Source organism: Lepisma saccharinum, chromosome 22 (genome assembly GCF_977018435.1).
Source record: "Lepisma saccharinum chromosome 22, izLepSacc3.1, whole genome shotgun sequence".
Lineage (NCBI taxonomy): Eukaryota > Metazoa > Arthropoda > Insecta > Zygentoma > Lepismatidae > Lepisma > Lepisma saccharinum.
The window spans coordinates 62,167,845-62,187,673 of NC_139250.1; positions in this window are offsets into that span (position 1 = coordinate 62,167,845).

The window sequence follows — 19,829 nt, forward strand, 5'->3', positions numbered from 1 at the left end:
CGCAAAGCAAGCTATTAGTATCTAAAAGGTTGCTTTGACAAGCCTCTAATGGCCTCCTAATAAACGATAGGCTGGTGCAATTTGCCGTGGTTCATAAATATGCAATGTAAGACAAAATTTTCAGTAAATGCTACTTCTGAGTTTCATTGAAACTCCAAGTGGTAACAAATATAGCATCAGGGAATTAAAAGGTGAAATTCAAATTTAAAACACAATAAAAATAATGAAAAACTTTCTCAATTTCAAATTTCCTTTAAACAAAAGAAATGTATCCACTCAAAACTTCTTGAGTCCGCCGTATACCTCAAATCACTTGGTCGTGTAAACAGACCCGCCGCGGAAAGGTATACTTGACCCATATAAGAATGGTGTGTCAATCCCTTAGGTTTGTTTAAACAAAATAGATAGAGAATAGTTATGCTATATATTACAATATAAATACAAATTACTAATATTACCTACTGTACTAACATTAACATGAAGTTAATCAGTAAAAAGTAATGAATTTATTGCTGCATTGTCGAATAAGGTGCAAATTGGGTAAGTGAGCTAAATTTCCTGATAATAAATATTAATAATAATAATAAATTCCCAAATTATACCATTTGTGGTAAACCACACTGTTTAAATTCGGAAAGGCTAACGATGCCGTGGCGAATTTTGCTGCACATGCCTGTGCTAATCACCGAGGCTTAGCCTGGCATGTTGCTAATAATCTTGATTACTCTAAGTGCATAAAGTGCTAAAATTGCCCTTTTGTAGAAATTTCCCTGATTTTATCAAAATTTCGTTTATCTTTATCCTGAGTCAAACCAAATGTACGTCGATTTCCCAAAAAACTTACTATAAATATCTCTATGAAAAACGGGAAAATTTTTGCGAGAAAAACGCAAAAAAATTCGTCTTGTTGTTCCTTTGTAAAATTATAGGTCGTGATTAGTCTGAAGTGCATAAATGCGACGTTTTATGGCAAAAGTTATTTATCTATATAGAACAAAATATCCCTAACATTGTTTACATGAACTTCTATCGTAAAAATCAAATTCTGATGGCTATATGTGTAACTAAACTGATTCCCTAAAATTTTAATGGACGACCGCCCCTGGCTGATGTAATCTCAATGCTAAGTGTTTTCTAAGCTTCTAGCGTGTTCAAAGTACTCGAAAGAGCGCTTGAGTGCAGAAAAGGAATTCGCTGATACCAGACATTCTAAATAGTGCAAGGTTGCATTTGTGGTCGCTGGACGCAACTGAAAATTTCTCTATGGCGACAACGAAAGCTCTGGCAAGTTCGCTGCCGTGATCGGCGACTTCGGGGAAGTTCGGGTTCCGTTCGGGAGGTGGAGGGAAAAAGGTCGCTGTTTCGAGCAGCAAGCAAAGGAACGGAGAGAGAAAATGCAAGGCGATGGTTCGCTGATACATTGAATGACGCGTAACTGTTTACAAAACTTTAACTTGCTACGAACAAAGTGTAGTAAGCGCTGCGGGAGTACGAAATAAAGTCAAGGACTTGAAATGACGTAATAAATTGGATGAAAAGAAAAAAAAAACTTCGTTGTGCTTGCGACAGCGTGTTACTAGAACACTTCCGTGCTCGTAATAACAACAGTTGGGAAGCTGTTAGCAAACTAAATGACTAATAAACTTTGCATAAGGTACAATCAAACGTAAAAAATGAATCATACTTAAAATTTGAATCGTAATTAATATAAAATTCTAGGTGAACATGAAGTCGTAAAAAATATGGTCTGTAAACGAAACAATAGGTTCGGGAACCTGAAAATTTGGCTGACTTTCTGCTTTTAAAGTAACACTTGAAACTTTCTCGACTTTTACTGGTGACTGATTCGCAAATGACTCTTTAACTTTTACAACTGGCTGAACACAGTGTGAAATAGGCAATTCACTTTCCATTTTGCGACTGTTTTGAACAAAATTAGGATCCTTGCTTATGGCAAATTTCTGAACTCTATCTTTAATGGATAAAATATTCTTCGGCAAATCTATACTGTCGTCTTTAGTGACTAAACTATTTCTGGATACATCTTGAACTTCTTGTTGTACCCTAGGTTGAATAATAATGGACTGAGGCAATGGAGGCGGCAGTGGCGGATTTATTGTTTTCAATGGTACCACTTCAACAATCGGTGCAACATCGTCGTAAATCTGATCAATGGGCGGTGAATCATTAAGTTTGCTTAACGGTAATTCGTTGGTACACTCATGGTCATAAGTAATAGATTTCTTGCGGTGACATTGAAAATAACAGATTATGAAAATTATAAAAATACTAATAATAAATGTTGTTAATAATAAAATTGTAATTATATTATAAGGATAGTCAAAGGACTTGTTCAACAGATAAATAAAATTAGAAGCTTTTACGTGTGGAAGTAATCCGTTTAAAATAACTAAAATCGCAATGATTTTCATGTTGCTTAGGCAATCAAAACAAACAGTTCTTCAAAGCTAACACGTACTTTAAGCTTGCCTAGTCTAATTAGTAGATAGTTTAACTCAACTTTTAATTATTTCTGACTCTAGGCTCAAGTTATCTGCGTACTTTATTTATTTAATATATATTTCTTTTATTCACTAAATTTATTAGCACTGTTTAACTTATCTTATTTTAAATTTTACTGCAAACTTATCTTATGTTATTTTCAGGTGTTAACTTTACGTTTAAATTCTTTGAAATCAATCGAACCGTAAAAAATTGAGACTGATTTACTCCTGACTACCTGAAATAAAATAATAATTATTATTTATGCGATCTTTAAATGCATTAAAATACTAACATCACTAAAACTTGAAGAATCTTTAATTCTCTCTACTCATTCTAAAATATGCTTAGCATATTATTGTGGCAAAGCTTTAAACTAAAACCGTTGTGGTTTACTCATAATCATTCTGCGAGGGCAGAATGGATTTCCAGGATTATCGGTCTAGATCCAATATCCGAAGGAAAATACTTGTTATAGGAGCGCAATAAAATCTTGACGTCGACGTCTACATATTCATAAAATATAAATATTCTCATAACTGGCGCTTAAAATAAACTTTGCTAATATAATCATATACCTTCTTCTGAAGAGTAACTATAAAATTCTAGTGATGTATTCGCTGAGCGAGTATTATTATATACTGCAAAAACTTTTGTGCCTACGGCACATTATTAAATAATAAGTCTGCTTTTAATCTTTAATAATATTAGTGCTATTCTATGATAAATTATTATTATTATTATGTCATGCAAGTGGATTTAATATATTAAACCTGTTTCACTTTAATAAATGCCGTAACTTGGAGCAAACTTGCAATATTTATATTTAAAATTTTAAAACAATCTGCATTTTAAAGTTTTTAACATTCGAAGCTACAACGTGCTAAGGATAAATATTCAACTGTCAAACGAAACAATGTTTCGGACAGGAAAAAAAAATATAAATATATACTAACAAAAAAAAATCTCGTTAATATGTGAGAAACGTCCACGCCGTGTGATGCTCTCATAATTCTCTTCTAGTTATTCAAAATAAGTTGGCTGTGCCTAACTTTGCTTAAAGCATATAAGTATATGTATATCTGTGTACGGACTCATTCTCGTCACTACTGCTTACCTGTGAACGGACATCTCTCGTCACTGCAGCCTAATTATACATCTATTACTTCTCAACTAGAACTTTTAATTAATCGGGCGGTTTATATCCTAAATCACGGTACGAACATTGTACATGCGTGTCGAGGAATATAATTAACGTTTCGTCTCTTTACATATTAACATGAATTAAAATTTTCAGGCAATGTATGCGTAAGTTAAGGTAACGTAAGGCAAGTGACTATCTCGTATAAACTTGACTATCTCCTTAATCTAAGCTCCCTTCATGAGGTGCTAGGAGACTTCAGTCATTAAGAATATAAATGAGTGGTCCTCGGGGCCTTAGTCGTTCCCAAAACTATATATGTATAAAAATGTAATATCCTCGTTGCAAAAGTCTTAGCAGTCATAGTTCAAGCATTCTAAATCCTTTACAAGTTACGGTCAGTTTTAAACCAAATTTAAATTAAACTTTTTTAAAAAAATTCAATTAATAATAATAATAATAACAATATATTGACTCAAACAAGCTTACTCTGTGCCATAACTCGTTAAAATGCACCATAGTGCCGATAGACTCTGACTCGGTGGCACTAATTTATTTTCCTCATTCATAAATAACTTTAAAATCCACTTTTAATCCACGTTGTTAATTAGTTAAAATGTTAAGGGTAAAATCGTTTACTGTTCACTGTAGCTTACTGCATCCTCATAACCAACGTTGTAATAATTTTCGTATTCAAGATTATGTAAAAAAAATTCTAAATCACTGTCAATGCAAGAAATCTTCAAATCTAAATGCCTTTTCCTTATTCCTTATTTAAAATTCTGGATGGTAAAAATTTCTCAGGTGGGAATTTGTCATAACCATGGTACCGGGTTTGTGAGTGAACCACAGAGCTACCAGGAGCAGATTGATAGGGAATCGTCCACGGACGTCCCTGGGCCGGCCACATTTTTGATGAAATGGGCCTCCCTAAAATCCGACATCGAACCTTCCGCCACGCGGAATGCCGGACGCTCCTGATACCAAAGCGCCAGCCCGACGCGGGTAACCGCGACGGAGCTAGGGCGCAGTTTCTCCGCATTCTTACATTTCGCTGATTATCGACCCAAACTTGAAGTCGATAAATTTAATCGAATTCATCCTCATGTTAGACTAAACATCTATCATGGCATATATAAATTCTTCTCCCCCCATTAATGCAAAAAACTTTAAGCCCTATGTATTTTCAAAATTAATTTTGGCAAGGACATACTAACGAAACTAAATAAATGAGCAAAATTTTGGGATGGGATTGAATTTAAACTGGTTAAAAATTTCTTTTCATTTCTAAAAAAAAATGAAAAGACCCGCAAATCTCCACCACGTAACGAAAGTTGGGGTGGGGTTGAATTTTTAAACTGGCTAACAAACTCTTTTCTCATCGCATTTCCGAAAAAATGCATGAGAAGCCCCAGCAAATCCACCACGTAACGAACCTTAAAGTTCGTGGGATCTGAACCAGTTAACTGATGGGGTGATGTAAACTACTCATCATTCATCCTCTTGATGAGACCACTCGTCATTGACATGACGAGTTATTGCTTGGCATGCGAAAGGTACAAATTACACAAAGGAATTAAACTACTGAAAAGACGATGGCAACTCGTTGGATTTTGTGAACCGTTGAACCTGTATCATGGCTGGGTGTAGGATAATTACCTGTCTAACTGAAGTCTCTTAGCTGAATGAAAATAGCGAAGTCCTCTGTGCGCTTCTCTCCTATTTGTTGACCAGAGCGTGCTTCCACTATCGACCTCCTGCCTTGCTGACCTCCTCTCTCTACCAACTCAATTCCCAAAGTCCAGTCACTTCCCAGCTTGTCTCACCTCTATATTCCCTGGCCATCGAGCTCTTCCTCGATGCCGAATCGCCGAATCGTGTTTATTATCATAATTGCTACCATGCAAACCGCTGACACCAAACCCAGAAGTGTTACCTATTTCCTGAATGCTCAGGAGGTTTGCATGGCACAACACAATGCATTGTAAACATGCCTAAGAGGCTTGAGACAGCTGAGAGAAAACAAGTGAATGCCCTGGTCAACATGAAGCGTTCAGAGAGACTTAATAAAATAAACATACAATCCTATGGATTGATACGATATTTGTGGCAATTCAGGACATACTAATTTTACCACTTTTCCCACTCGAGTTCAATGCAAGGATACCTCCGCAAATATCGAATGAAAAGTTTTCATCACGTGCAATTCTCCAATAAATATTTTCGCCGAGTAGTACTACCTTCGTTTTCTTTGCTACAAACAAGTATTCTTTGCACATTATATGTAGGAGGAGAGTTGCATCTACATTTCACATTGGTCAACTCCTTCTACTTACTTTCAGGAGCGAAAGCTTGAAGGGTAGTGTTTACCGTTCAGGACTGTCAATCTGATGGTCGTAGGTTCAAACCCTTCCGGTGACAGAAAGTTTTCGTAAGTTTTAGATCTATCCAATTGTGTTCATTGTCCACGCCGTGTGAAACGGAATAATTCCGTTTGGAACTAACGATGGGGGAGGGGAAATATTAAATTACAAAATCCCCATTTCAACGAACCGAGAAGTGGACAGACAAGAAATGGATAATTCTTATAAATATTCAAATTACATTCATGTTTTAGTGGTATGATCGAAGGTAAAATTAAAGATCTTACATGGAAGATTTTACCTTGCTCTGAACTAAGCCAAAAGTCATTTCGCACCGATCTAATACATTCTCCAATACATTTCAAAATGTTATTGAATGTTTCATGTCGATAATTTGACCAATGCATAAATTCTTAACGCTGAGTCGATATTTTCTGTAACTACCTCTTCTCATCAGTCTCTTCTGTTCTTCGCTTTTCCTTCCCCTCTCCCCTCCTTCTCCTCGCTCTGCTTTTATCTCATATCGCCTTCCCTACGTTTCTCGCATCTTATCTCCATTCCACTCATCTCCACTCCTCGTATCTCCTCTCCTGTCTTAGATTTCCGACTCCACTGCACTCTTCTCCTCTTATTTTCGTTCCTCTATTTTCTCTCCTTTACTTTACTCTACACTCCCCTCTTCTCGTCTCCTCTTCTCTCTTCTTTGCTCCATTTTCCTCATCTCTCCTAGAATCTTTTTCCATTCTCCTCACTACATCTCCTCTCCTCGTCTATCCTCTCTTCTTCTCTCCTCTACTTTTCCTCTTCTCTTTCGATTTCTCTTTCTCTTCTCCTTTGTCACCTTTCGTTTTCTCTCACATCTTTTCCTCTCTGTAGACTCATCAGCGATGAAATACTAGAAAACCTGTTTTTTTTCTTTCAGAAAGAATTATGTCACTTGCGATATAATAGTGATATTTTTACGTTCCCCGGAATATTTTCAAAGGATCAACTTACGTTTATTCCTCCTCGGCGTTCATGAGACTTATCAGCCTACTTTGAAGCCCTCAGGTTGTGGGAAATCAGATAAGGATATGTTAACGTAAACCTCACTAACTCTCGCACACCAAAAAAATATTTAGATGTCAGTTAATGTAAATATATAACACTTGAACTCACAATTAAACTTCTTATTACAAACAAATGTGTATTTAGATCATTATATTTCTTCACTACACAAATTAACACATTCACATTTCCAAAATCACTTCCATTATCCACCAACATTCAAAATAATCTCTCACCTCACAACCCACAATCAAATGTTTTAAGGTTAGTCCATAACTATAACAGACTACCCAAACAAATTACGTCATAATAGACAATTAACATATTAAACATATCAAACACTTAAAATGATACAGTAAGTGGGTGCGTATCAATATTTTTAATAATTTTATACAATATTACTTGTATTTCTTTCGCGAATTTTATAAATATCTATTGTGCATGTGGCAACCCTGAAATTGAGCCTAACGCAACTCACCAACGCCTTGTGTAAATTGGGTTGCCTAGTTTAAAATGTCGCTGTCCTAAAACGTTTGAGAGACACTGTACATGAAATATATAGCGAATGAAAATTTAGAAAAATGAGATGCAAACTCTGCCAAGAAGTACTCAATTGTCGAAATATTTGTTTTGAGAACGATCTGTTAGGACCTACAGAAAATAAATATTCAAACATAATTACGTTTATCGCTAACCAAATACTTACGATACGAAGTTTTGCAAAAGATACACAATCGTAAAATGAGCTGCTTCGAGAAAGGTATTTGCATGTGGCAGCACTCGTGCGTCCTTTTCTGGGAAACCATTTTTATTTATTACTACGATTATGTTATTATTAAGCCACTTAGTAATAAAATTTTGGTTATTTAATGCCTATTGTCTCACTGTTTCCGTTTATCGCCGAAGTTTTACTGACTTACTATTACTGCCAAATATACATGCATAAAAAAGCAAAGACTAATTATTATGTATAGAACTGGTTGCTTTTCTTGTTATGTAGAATCTTCATTTCTTTCATTCTATCTCATAAATCAACTTGTTTCATATTGAAGCTACATTTAAATATTGCACTTAATAACTGATTAGCAGACAAAACTATATTCCCAGATGGGAGCGTCGTCGCCTTGTAATCAAGGGATCCCGGGTTCGATACCCGGTGGAGGCAGATAGTGGTTCATATCCAACTTTAAACTGTAGGTCCAATCCCGATTAGTCTTACTGCGCATAAAGTGAACTTAAAACACCAAACCAATCAATCATACAATATACTCGCAGATATTTGCCTAAGTTTCTTCCTACCGACATGTTCGAAGCACTTGAATTCTAGGAAAACACAGTAGCCATAGTTTTCTATGCCCTCATAAGTGCTCAAAATATTTTACATCATTGTTTCATACATATTCTGTAATATCTATGTCATTTAACGTTAAATGTTTGTCAGATTGTTCTTGCCAAAAGCGGACAGGTTATTGAGTAGTAATGAGTACCGCTGCGTTGAACATATTTTACCATTAATTTATGGTACTCAGATCTAATTTAGAAGCAGAACTACATGCAGAGCCATAGACACACAACCCATTTTCTGGCAATCGACACAGATATATTGACTCCAATCACATGTTTCAATGGAAACTTTTAAGATAAACTTTCGTTACAACAAAATATGTACATATATAGTGATATTTCATTGGAAAATATTGTAAAATTAAAGAGGAATGGTTTAATGTAGGTTATTCGAGGTATTTTTTAGCAACTTTAGAATTTATCCGAAATTTTAACATCTTCCGATGGCATTTCGAGATGTTGGTGCCAAAAAGGAACGTTAACTCATTCCACAAATTCTTAAAGGGGTTTGGGGTGGTCAGTCGAGTTCATTCACTCCCATGTCGACTAACCACTCGATTATGCCTCTTGTTTTATGGACGGCCGTGTGGTCAAACTGGAAATGAAAATGCCAATTCCGATCTGATGCCAAAATGTAAGGAGCACGGAGTTGTCTAATATTGGGCGATACACAAAATCAGGCCACCAACAATTACCACGAAAAACAAGCTGCCCCATATTATGATTGCATCTCCGCCGAATTTCACGGTGGTGACAATACACCCGGTAATAAACTCCGTCATGCACGATCATCTGATCAACAGAAAATGGAGCAGGATTCGTCACTCCACAGGATGTTTCCACTGCTTTAGAGACAACTGGCGACGTTCTTTGCACGACTGTAATCGACGTGCCACGTTCCGGGTATGAATCATTAGTTCCACCACATCTGGCCGGGCGGTACTTATACTGACGTCACTTCCACATGCCAGTCGATAGCCTGCAGCCAGAGTGTCCAACAAGGCTTGCCTGTTAGACTACACCAAACGTCGGAGCACAGGTCGATTCATATCAATAATTTCTTTTGATTCACGGATGGCTCTTGTTATTTCATCACACCCTTACGTATCACTTCACCACTACATTACTGACTGTTGCGCGTGGTATGAGAACCTGTTCGACATCTTACGGATGGAATGCCCGAATAGGTGGGCGCCGATAATCTTACCCCGTTCAGATTCACTCAAATTACGTTGTCCGTAAATTTTAAATTTTGGAATCAGGATGCTGAAACTATTCACCGTTGGTTGTTGTTGAGTTGGTGCTTTAGGTTCACTTTATTCACAGTAAGGCTAATCGGGACTGGACCTACAGTTTAAAGTGGGATCCAAACCACTATGTGCCTCCACCAGGTATCGAATCCGGGATCTCTTAAATTCAAGGCGACGACGCTACCACTGCGAAATCGGGGAGGTCACTGCTTTTGCCAGAGGACTATTAATTATATACGTAAATGCATATATTCAATGTAACAGTATATTTTGAATTTGACTTTGAATTTGAATTTAAAATTTTGGCGAGTCAGCACTTATGCTATTTTTCACCCGTCACGTTATACGGGATCCAGCCCCTTGCCAGAACAAAAGTAACGTATCTGTAATACCGTTAAACTAAAATATTAAATTATTCTGACTTAGGTTAAAAGCTGAGGCTGTAAAGGGGCACTCAGAACACATAAGGGCAAAAACTAAACAACACACATAATTATGGTAACCTTTGGACCAATCGTCAGAGCCTCGCTAGTAAGCAAAAAGCAGTCCATGATGTACCACGTGTATGTGAGGTTGACAATTGTGTGTACTAAGTGGAAGGTCACCCCTTACACCCATTTAACAGTACACATTTATGTCTGCCATTTTACAGTGATATAAAAAGTATTACGTTTAATGAAATATTAATTAAAATACGTAAATTATTTTATTTGCAAGAAATTTATTCAATACAATTATTTTAACATAACTTACAGTACACATGAATGGAATTATCTTATACCTCCATGACATTCCACATCAGTAGTGTGTTCATACAGTACTTTCAGGACAGCCAGACATGGAGTAGGAAGGAGTGAGATGCCACTGCACTGTCTTTTATCTTTCTCTCGTCTTTTTATACTTTCAATCTTTTTGTACCCGCTGAACACTAGAGGGGAATCAGATCACAAAGTCCATATTCGTAAATTACATTCCCATGTCTTAAATCTTGACTATTATTGTCCTTTCTCCAGAGGAAGCCACAGGATATGGTGAAAGCTAGAAAATAAATTAAATAAATGCCCAAACCGATTTTTATTGCTTAGTACTAGCGAAATGTTTTTCATATTTTGATGGGTGTGTTCACATAACAAATTTTAATGAATACTCTATTACCAGATCAGACGAGATATGAGCAGATAGTTTTTTTCAAACTCAAGATAGCTAATTAATATTGATATCTGCCTTCTAATGTTTCACTGTCGCTAGTGTAAATTATCCATAGTGTTGAAATATATCGTTGGAAAAATTTGTTTGTGGAGAAATTTCCCTGATTTCAATTTCACATTTTTTCAAGTTATAAACACATACATTTACACAGTCAAATGTTATGACTGAGCAGTCCTGGATGTTTTAATACGGCTAAAGTTATTTACTCTACACTACAAAGAATTGCAATGTAATCCAAGACAAGCTCTTAATAAAGGGTATCGTAGTCAAGGGACGTACACCTTTAATTCAATTGTAGGACTTGTACGTGCATGTAATTTCACCTCTCAAAGTGTGTATTGTTCTATAGAAATTAGTGGTATTAATATTTATACTAGTATTAATTATTACTGGTTTTACACATTCAAACCTGGATCACACATGGTTAGACACAAGGAAAATTAACTATCAATTGTCGACAAAGATCTCGTTGTGGAGCAACTTAAACTTATAATCTTATCAACTTTCAACCAGATTCTAACTTTCCCATTCACTGTTGAGCTTTGTTGATGACGTATGCTCTGTGGAGGAACTCCCGGAGCACTGGCTGCTTCTTTGTTTGCAGTATTCGTCAACAAAGTTGGGTAGGAGAAGTGTGCAACGTGGTACGGAATAATCGATGGAGAACAAAGCTGTTTTTCTTGTAAAATTTGTAGGGTGTTACATCACTCGCCCTATCTACCATTTTTGTTCACATCTTCGGTAAGCCTTTTATTATTATTATTATTAATATTCTGTTGTTTGAACATGCAGAAAGGTCATAAAGTTGTTGTTCTTTTTTCGGGAAAAATTTGCATGTGAACCTGGATCCAGAAATACATATATGAATATTCGTCTTTATTTCACGACCTATTACAATTGTAAATCCTCCTCCGTGACATTGCGGTCTAAGGCACCATGTTTTGGGCGGCGGATGCGGGACGGCAAGGTTCGATCTCGGGTTCAGTCTACGGGAATGTTTGGCCGGTAGCAACCCACCATCGTGAGGAAATTGGGAGCTCCAAGTGAGTGAGCGTAACCTGATAGCGAAGTCCTAAAAAGGCGGGGGGTTGGTCGGGCCGACCTACCCGCCCCCTAGTCTGCCTGTAGATCTCCACCCCCACCAGTTGACCGCGTGGACATGAGGCCAGCAGTCGGTAGGTAAGCAAGAGGCCAATATTGGGCTTTAGCGCTATAGGTTTATTATTATTATTAGAATTGTAAAATTACCTTAAAAGAATATTCGTGTTCAATCTCTTGCCATCTATCCTCTGCTTTCATCACAGATGGGCACATGCAATTTAGTCAGTAGTATGACAAACCAAAGGACTTATACCGATTATGCACCATGAATTTACTGTATACATGCGTTTTTATATTATTCTCCTTATTAAATATAATTGATTACGATATAAAGGTAAAAGGTAAAGTGTTCCCCTGTGCATAGCACCACGCCATGAAGGCGTATAGGGGGTGCGAGGGTAACGCCCCACACTTTCTTGAGTGGGGGTGATGTGATCAGCATCACCCCCTGACCGCCTTTACCCCCCAGGGTTTCCCCGAAGTACTCATGTTATTCGACGCTAGGTGGGCGACAGGGACGCTCTCAAGTTCCCGGATTTGCACCGGCCGGGGATCGAACCCGGGACCTTTAGCATTGTAGTCAGACGCGTTACCGACTGAGGCACCGCCACCCAATTGATTACGATATATCTGTGGATTTTGCTTTTACATTAAAAAGGATCCGTTTCTTTTTTTCCTTCCTTTTCTCTTTTATCTTTTCATTGTAACTATCGGCATATTTTTATTAAACCCGCAATTTTATTTATTCTCTGAATTAACCCAAGTGACTGGTAATTTTTATTCCTAAAAAAAATATTTATTTCCTGCACCAGTGAAACAGAAAGTAAAATTCGTGTGGGTATTAATGTACCTGACAAATTTACAATTCATGATGGGTTAAAACAAGGAGATGCATTATCTCCATTGCTCTTTAATTTTGCCTTAGAATATGCTGCTAGGAAGATAAAGAAACTAACGAAGGACTAAAATTAAATAGTGTGACTCAGTTGTTAGCATATGCAGATGATGTAGACTTATTAGGGGATGATATAAATACAATTAAAAATAATGCTAAAATATTTTTCAAAACTGCTAAAAGATAGAATAGGAAGTTAACAAAGAGAAAACCAAATATATGCTTACAGGCCGAAACCAAGTGTTAGGTAATAATCAAAATCTAATTATTGATAACAACTCGTTTGAACCAGTTCTCAAATTCAAATACTTAGGAGTAATATTAACAAATGAAAATTATATTAAAGAGGAAACAAAAAGTAGGCTTAATTCAGAAAATGCATGTTACTTTTCTCTTCATAAACTATTGGCATCTCGTTTAATATCTAAGAAACTAAAAGTTAAAATATACAAAACAGTAATTTTACCTGTATTATTAAATGGTTGTGAAACTTGGTCCCTCACATTGAAAGAGGAACATAAATTGAGAGTATTTGAAAATAAGATCCTTAGGAAAATATTTGGAACTAAAAGGGATGAGGAGACAGGTGAGTGGAGAAGGTTACATATTTTAGAACTACATAATTTGTATTCATGTCCAGATATTATTAGAATGATTAAATCAAGAAGACTTAGGTGGGCAGGCTATGTGGCACGAATGGGAGAGTAAAGAGGAGTTTACAGGATTCTTGTTGGGAAACCTGATGGTAAGAGACCTGTAAGAAGACCAAGACGAAGATGGAGGGACAACGTTGAGATGGACCTAAGGGAAATCGGTAGGGATGGAAAAGGGTATATAGATCTTGCTCAAGATAGGAAAAGATGGAGTCTCCGCGATGGCGCAGTGGTAGCGTCGATGCCTTGTAATCAAGGTGTCTCGGGTTCGATACCCGGTGGAGGCACAATGCACAGTGGTTCGGATCCCACTTTAAACCGTAGGTCCAGTCCCGATTAGCCTTACTGTGCATAAAGTGGACTTAAAACACCAACTCGGTCCAGGAAAAGATGGAAGGCCTGTGTTGCTCAGCCATGAACCTTCTTGTTTAAGAAGGCTAAAGAGTTAGTTAGTTAGTTAGTTAGTTAGTTAGTTAGTCCTTAAGCTGATGTTCCTGATCCGGATCCTCCTCAAGGTATCGTTCCCGCCCCTGTTCCGTCTTCTCCACAAATATCCAGGAGGAGGAGGAGGCTGTTTCGGTGCCTTCCTCTCCTGCTGTATTAGATTTGGTGGAGAGGGAGGAGCAGGAGAATGAAGACAACTTGTAAGTAGGATGGTGTATTGTTCCTCGTTCTCCATAATAACAACATGTAGAATTACAGGTAACATTTCTCTTCTTACCTTAGATCACTTTATTTTTCTGCTTCCGAAGTATCTGTCTCCTCTATGATGTCAGAAAATTGTAGTGTTGGTGGTGTCGAATTTCGGTTAAATTGAACTTCCACTTTGAAGATGCTGGAAACAAAGTCATATTTTAGCTTTAAATCACTCGTTCTTACACGGTCAACATTATACTATGATAGTTCCGTAGGGTCCAGAAGACCAACTTTCACACCCATTACTACGCCTGTCGGGTTTTTCAAACTTACATCACTCTTGAACGATTTTACCATTTAACCAGACTCTCGATAATGATTTCGATACATCTGCATCAACGTCGAATCACCGCAGTAATCTACCATCATGTACTGCCTGTGGTATCCTACCCGATAGAGCCGCGCAATTTCGTCATTTATCAAATCTTCCAAATTCTCATATCGAGCCAATTCCATTCCTTGAGGAACACAATTAATCTGTCATCTGCCATCATGAGATATTTTGTTGCCATACATTTTGGAGGAACATGTAGATAATCTATATATAGATGTTCAGAATTTAGTTCTGATTTCGGTCTTTTGACATATACAGTCAAATGACGATATTCCTTGCACTACGACGAAAGGTCTTGCATGGTACCCGTGAGCAGCCGTCTGACCTGCCACACGATCTGACCACACAACATATGGTAGGTGGCAGTATACTGGCGTTCTTTCATAAACAAAAGCGTCTCAAATAATCAATGTTTACGGATCTTGCAAATATACTTACTGATCTGAAAGCAGTCACTTTCCCGTTCCATACACTTTTCGGATGGTAAATTTCTGTTGTAAAAAGTAACGAAACAGGATTTTCTGTACCTCACAGGAGCATCTAATATTAATAATTTTGAACCGTTATTTACGGCCATCTTTGGTATATCAAACTTCACTTTCCCTACGCCAAAAACTGCAGAAGGATATGCCAGCCACACAGTCTTACCTGGAGGATGCTCCATATACCCATATAAAGGATTATACTTTAGATCCTTCAACACATCCTGATCCTTTATCTCAAAGTTTTACCATCACCGTCGATACTGTTTCCCTTAAGAAGTTTTATTTTCTCGTGTGCATGTTGTGTTGCATTCCTTTCTTCCCATAATTTACGAAATACTTCTTCACTAATCCAGCTAGGCACATGCGTCCCCTCTTCCGTACTCACACCTGAACGTATCCACGGCTCTGGTGAATATGGAGAAGTAGTTAGCAAACTACAATCACTTACCGGTTCTGGTGGGGATGAATTTCCAATCATCCTACCGATAAAATTCACCATCCAGGATACAAAGCCCATAGTACTTACCTCAGGATATCGATTGTATACCTAATTTGTGAAGGAAAGAGAGTCAGCAATGTCTCTGGATCTCTGCAGATGATTACTAGCAAATATCTAACTGTCAACTGAACAGTCGAAGTGAAAAACCGCAAACTTTATATACAATTACCTACCCCTCCTATTCCACAGTAGGTTAGCATGGGTCGCGGGTTCGAATCCCGCCTGGGCTTGGTTGTTTGTGAATATCCATTCATCAATTTCATCATTGCATCACTGATCCCATCTTCACAAATTAGCCAAGATTCACAAAACGCGACGTACAATAAACTAAATCAATCAATCAATCTGCCTCAGTAATAATTCCTTGATATAATCTGCGCATCCACTCGAGCAAGGCATCCAATTCCCACGTGCCTCATCGGTCCTCTTCCTTTCCAGGTATACTATACTTTCGAGAACAGAACTTTTTTATTCTATTTACATCCTGCCTCTCAGAAACTTTTTTCATTTTTGACCGCTCTGCATTTCTCCTACTAACATATCCTGCACAGAATCATACATTATCAACGTTCCCAAGAATTTCTACAGACCGTTACATATTCATTCCACGAACCTATCTTTCAATATTTACGGACATGTGTTCCACATCCTCTCCATATCACTACATCACACTCAACACATTTCCTTTACGTCTCCCTTTATGTCCTCAACCGACAACTCTTATCAACTTCCTTCCTTGATCCTTTACGCCCACCTTTATCTCCCAACCGTCCTCTCTTATCAACCTCCTCCAACGCCCGCCCTCTTCTACAACACCCAATCAAAACACTCCGAAAAACATTCTTACTCGCAAACCATTTACCCAAAATCCTAAGTCGACCTACAAATCTTCTAAGGTACACATCGATCACAACAGGAAATCATGTGACCACAGACAAAATCTAACCGACATCGCCCACTTCCTGAAACAACCAATCACATTCAGACTTCACCCCACCACAAACGTTTTCCCGCAATGACACTTACACCACCCAGCTTTATCATCAATTGATCTTTGATCGTTCTTTTCCAATCAATTGATTTATCGACCTAAACGGGGGGCATAACTACTATATAGTAGCTGTCCAGGAAGTTAGAACAGGCTTCTTCATAAATAATAGAATTATCTCGGCTCTTAAAACAGTAGAAATAATGATTGATAGGATATCATATGCAGTTTTACATGGTAGGTGGTGCAAAATTATTTTTATAAACATTCATGCAGCAACGGAAGATAAAGATGATAATACTAAAGATGATTTCTAAGCGAGTTAGAACAGGTCTTTGATAAACTTTCCCAGTATGACATGAAAATTCTGTTAGGTGACTGTAGTGCACAGATTGATAAAGAAGAGGCGTTACAGCATAATGGTATCACATTAATTACTTTTACCACCTTTAAACATAAAAATATCGATAAATATACTTGGTCTTCTTCATATGGTAGAACTCACAATCACATAGATCATATTCTCATTGACAAAAGAAGGCATACTAGTATAATTGGCGTCGGTTGATATAGAGGTGCTGACTATCAGTGACCATTATTTAGTAATTGCTAAATTAACGGAAAGACTCTCAGTGATAAATCATAAACTATAAAATATGAAAGTTCTAACATTTAATGAAGGAAAATTTGTTGATGAAAGAATTAAGAAAGATTACCAAATTAAACTGTCAAATAGATTAGATAATTTGCAGGATTTAAATGATGATGAAAATATAAATGGAACAGATTTAAATAAGAATTGGGAGCAAGCAATACATAATCCAATAGAATCAGCAGCTAAGGAAAGTATAGGATATTATAAACCAAGAAAAAGTAATCCATGGTTTGATAAAGAATGGCATTACCTATTGGAAATAATAAATCAGGTTACACTTAGTTGGTTAAATAACTCTGACGATACAAATTTAAGCAATTATAATAGAATAAAGCGAGAAGTTAACCGCACGTTTATAAGTAAGAAAATATATTAGTTTAATTACAAAATTAATGAAATTGAAGCAAACAGCAAAACAAAAACATCAGAAATTTATACAAAAGTGTAAAAGAATTTTCCAGCTATTGTTGTGTTCTTTTTCATTATTTGTGTTTATGAGTCTGTGAAGCCATATCATTTTCTTCGCAGTGCAGAACGGAAAGGTAAGTTTTGTTATCTTTTATACATGTTTAAGTTACTTTATGAGCATTACACGTTTGCTAGGTTCATATGTGTTTGCCTAAAACCAAATAATGTTCAAAATTTTAATACACAAAGATGCAAAAATTATGTAAAGTTAGGTGTCCTTTTAGAAGGACAGTAGGTACTTGAGTGTTCTTTGTGTTTACCTTCATTCATTTATATACATTTATATATTAATATATATTTAGTACATTAAAAAAAGGTAAAGTGTTCCCCTGTGCATAGCACCACGCCATGAAGGCGTATAGGGGGTGTGGGGGTAACGCCCCACACTTTCTTGATCCGGTCGTGAGTGGGGATGATGTGATCAGCATCACGCCCCTGACCGCCTTTACCCCCCAGGGTTTCCCCCAGGTACCCATGTTATTCGACGCTGGGTGGACGCCGGGGCCGCTTCCATAGTTAGAAAAGTTCCCGGATTTGAAGCGGCCGGGGATCGAACCCGGGACCCTTAGCATGGTAGTCAGACTGAGCCACCGCGGCCACATATTAATTAATTATTATTATAATAATAATTATTTAATACATTAATATATATGCCGAACCCCATGGCCAAGTGGTTAGCACATCGCGCTGCTACTCTAGGGGTCCCGGGTTCGAATCCTGCTCGTGCATGGTTGTTTGTAAATGTCCATTTCATCCTCATCCCATGGAAGACAATGGCAAACCACCATGGATTCACCTTTCCCAGTGACTTTCCGGTCAAAAGATCTGCCTTCAGGCAGACAACTCATCATCATCATTAAAATATATATATAATATAATATAATATATATATATATATATACACATTTATATATATATATATTCATTTATGTACATTTATTTATGTTACGTAAATTTTGTATTACAGAGGTCTTACACTTAAGGAAATGCTTTCCATCCTTGAGGATGAAGATGATTATGATGATGGTGATAGTTTACAAACTTGAGTTGGATATTGTAATAATGCCACCAACCAATGCCACAGGAGATGTCACCGATGAAGATTCTGGAGAAGATGATTCAGTTTCACCCAATAACCTACCAGGATCTAAGTTGAATGCTGAAGCAGAACTCTTTACTTCCAACAACGATGAGATAATTAACAATTTGGATGAAACTGTTTGCCGAAACAACAATCAAGATTCTCCGTCAGTGTCATCTAGAGAAAATAATATAAATGGACTAAAGGAAAACTGAAGGTGTCATTTAGTGACTAGCCAACAATTCAGGAAGTATTCAATGAAGAGTCACCACTCGAAATGTTTTTGCATTTCTTTGATGATGCTATTGAATTGTTGGTAGAACAAACTAACAGATATGCAGCGAGAAAGAACAAATCAGGAGATGTCAGTGAAGACCAGGTTTCTAGAAGGCATCATTATTGGGAACAATGTAAAGATACAAGCAATGGCGCAGTTGTGAATGCTATGTCTAGAGACAGATTCGAATTTATTATGTCAAATCTGCATTGTTGCGATAATGAGCATTTGGACACAAGTGATCGTTTTGCAAAAGTGAGACCTCTTTACAAAATATTGAATAAGAAATGTCGGGAAATGGCACCACACTTCGAATATCACTGTGCTGATGAGGCAATGGTGCCATATTATGGTCGCCACGGATGCAATCAATTTATTCACGGCAAACCAATCAGGTACGACTACAAGCTGTGGGTTGCTGCTACTTGTAATGGGTATGTTGTTTGGATGGAGCCATATCAGGGTGCAAAAACGAAACTACCTGATGAATACAAAGTAGGCTACTAGGTCTTGGCTCATCCTTGGTGCTCATGTACACTGATGTTTTACAATCTATTGGGTCTCACCCTTATCATATCTTCTTTGATAATCTTTTTACCACAATTCCTCTTCTTACCGAACTGAGTCTGCGTGGTTGTAAGCTACCACACAAACAATTAGAATATGTTTTTATGTATTTGTTTCATGTTAAATAACATTTCTTTCGCTGAAGAAAAATGTTCATTACTTCGTTACACTAACATAATGTACCCCTTAATGCCTACTGTCCTTTTAAACGGACACCCTCTAGAGCATCGTTGAAACTAGATATTTCAAAAAAAACACTATTTTTTACATTAAT